The following is a 3,407-nucleotide window of genomic DNA, read 5'->3' on the forward strand; positions in this document are numbered from 1 at the left end:
GAAATTAATTTACTGTTTGCTAATTCGAGTAAAAATTTACTATCCAAAGGCGTCAATGGGCAACTTAGTTTAGTACAAAATTCTCTACTCATATAGCTTCTATCCGAACCCAAATCAAATAAAACATAAGTAGATTTATCGTCAATAAGAAACGTACCCGTAACAAGCTCCGGGTCTTCCTGTACTTCTGCCGCATTAATATTAAAAACTCTTCCACGGCCCTGCCCATTAGTATTCCCCTGATTCGGGCAATTTCTAATAATGTGGCTCAGTTTTCTACATTTATAACAAACAGCGTTGGTATTACTTGCTCCGACACTATTCGTTTCGGCATTACTTGTTTCGACATTATTTGTTCCTTTAGTTCTGTTAAACTTTGGTCCATAAACCTCACACTTTGTTGTGCTATGACCATTTCTTTTACACCTGTTGCAAAATGTCGTGTAAAACCCTTGATGATTTTCTTCACACCTATGACATGGCTGTTTTTGGTTTTTGTTGCCGTTGTTGTTATTCAGGTTGTTGTTGGGATTATTATTGTTGTTGAAATGGTTGTTGTAGTTGTTGTTGTTATTGGGATGTTTATTGTAGTTATTGTTAGGATTGCGGTTATTGTTGCGATTGTTGTTGCGGTTGTTGGGATAGTTGTTGCGATTGTGGTTGTAATTGTTGTTGTTGTACTGGTGACTCTTGTCACTGTTTTCCTCCCAATTCCTCTTGAGTTGTTTCGTGTTGGCTTCTTCGGCCGCCTGCTCTTTAATTCTTCCCTCAATCTGATTTATGAGTTTATGAGCCATTCGACTTGCCTTCTGTATAGAAGCGGGCTCGTGTGAACTCACATCTTCTTGAATCCTTACTGGTAACCCTTTTACAAACGCGTCGATCTTCTCTTCTTCATCTTCGAATGCTCCCGGACACAATAGGCACAACTTTGTGAATCGTCGTTCATATGTGGTAACGTCGAACCCTTGTGTTCGTAACTCTCTAAGTTCTGCCTTGAGTTTATTGACTTCCTTTCTAGGACGGTACTGCTCATTCATCAATTGCTTGAATGCCGACCACAGTAGTGCGTAAGCAGCATTTTGTCCTACCTGTTCAAGATAGGTGTTCCACCACGTTAACGCAGTACCTGTGAAGGTATGCGTAGCATACTTAACTTTGTCCTCTTCAGTACACTTACTTATGGCAAACACCGATTCGACTTTCTCGGTCCACCGTTTCAATCCAATTGGTCCTTCGGTTCCATCAAATTCTAAAGGTTTGCAGGCAGTGAATTCTTTGTAGGTGCATCCTACACGATTTCTTGCGCCGTTAGCTGCATTGCTAGATTCAGAGTTATTGTTGGTATGTAGCGCAGCCTGTACTGCGGCTATGTTTGCAGCAAGAAAGGTACGAAATTCCTCTTCGCTCATATTCATGGTGTGTTGAGTAGTCGGTGCCATTTCCTTCAAAATAGCCAACTGAATCGAGTTAATCATACAGAATATTAAGAGTAGTCAATAGTATTTCGTAGCATAATATAAACTCATTTATAAAAGTTTTTTCTTTATATTAGCGTTTTATAAGTTTAAATTCGGGTACTACCTACCCGTTAAGTTCATACTTAGTAGCTAATATACAATTCAACTACTACAATTCCATAATGAAAAATTGATTATAATAATATATCACATACAAATATTCTTCAAACTTACAACTTCGCTATATTACATATAACATGAAATATAGTACACTTTGATACAGGACAGTTTTGAAGATAAATCTAGTTAATACGCAAGTTGTTCAGCAAAGAAAATAAAGACACGCAATTCATAAGTCCAGAAACAAGTCATGCATTCAGGTTTTACTAAGACGACTTCCCATCCTAGGTCTTGTGGAAAATAACCGTTATGACCATTGGCTAGGCAGCATGTTGTGATGTCGTCAAAAGAACGAGGGTTTTGTTATGTCCATCTGCCCCGTAATAATCTAAAAACCTTGTTTCTCACCCCAACTACTGAATCTGTCACTTGTGGGAAGGTTTTATTTAAAAGTTGCAATCCGATGTACTTTTTCTCACTTTGGTAAGAAGCGAACATCACTAACCCGTAAGCATAACATGCTTCTTTATGTTGCATGTTAGAAGCTCTTTCTAATTCACAAAATCCTATGTTGGGATATGTTGAGTCAAAATTGGTTCTTAACCCGTAGCGTAAAATTGCATTTGGGTTCCCCGCATTTAACGCTTTAAAGAAAACACGGCGTAACTTACGGTCTCCCCAATGTGATATACCCCACCTATTAAAGGAAAGCCTTTTATAAACTAAGGCATTTCTAAAAAGTCTTTCAAATGTTTGACAAGTTAATTTTGCCATAATTAATTGTGCTGATGAATTCTGACCGACTCTAGACAAGATTTCCTTAATCATATCCTCTGGTAGATCTTCTAAAATATTCGGTTGTCTACCCTTAATGTCCATTTTGTTTTTATACTGTAAAATAGACAAGGATTAGATTCGTAAAAGATAATTAACAAACAATACAAGCAATTTTTACATAGAACATAAAAGTATAAGCACACTACAATACATATAATACACAACATGATTACAACCCTCTAATCTGAATCACTGGTTTCTTCTTCGGACTTGGTTCATTTTCCTAATTTTCTAGGAATATATGGTGTTCCTCTAATACGAGACGTCGTTTTCCACAATGGTTTAGAAAAACCTGGTGGTTTAGAGGTTCCCGGGCCATTGTTACATTTTAGGAAATACGGATGTTACCGATACATATAAAGTTCATCGGGGTTGGAATCGGGTTTCTCTATTTTTATACCTTTTCCCTTATTATTTTCTTTCGCTTTATTAAATTGGGTCGAGGTAATTTCTATAACATCATCGGAATCCTCATCGGGATCCGATTCATCGGAAAATTGGTAATCTTCCCAATATTTTGCTTCCTCGGCGGAAACACCATTGACCATTATTAACTTTGGTCCGTTGGTTGAGGATTTTATTTTATTTAATCGATTTACTATAGGTATCAATATTTCTTCCTCCATAACCTCTTCTTCTTCTGGTTCCTCCTCTTCCGATTCCTCCTCTTCTGGTTCCTCTTCTTCCGGTTCCTCCTCTTCCGGTTCCTCCTCTTCCTGTTCCTCTTCGGAAATTTGTGAATCTTCCCAAAATATATTCGACTCTTCATTATTATTAGGTGAATCAATGGGATTTGTACTAGAGGTAGACATCTATCACACAATATCAAACATATTAAGAGATTAATATATCACATAATATTTACATGTTAATAATATATAGTTTCCAACAAAAAAAATGTTAAGCAATCGTTTTTGAAGAAAAACATGGTCGAAGTCCAGACTCACTAATGCATCCTAACAAACTCGGTAAGACACGCTAATGCAATTT

The sequence above is a fragment of the Rutidosis leptorrhynchoides genome, chromosome 6, assembly GCF_046630445.1.
Source record: "Rutidosis leptorrhynchoides isolate AG116_Rl617_1_P2 chromosome 6, CSIRO_AGI_Rlap_v1, whole genome shotgun sequence".
Classification (NCBI taxonomy): Eukaryota; Viridiplantae; Streptophyta; class Magnoliopsida; order Asterales; family Asteraceae; genus Rutidosis; species Rutidosis leptorrhynchoides.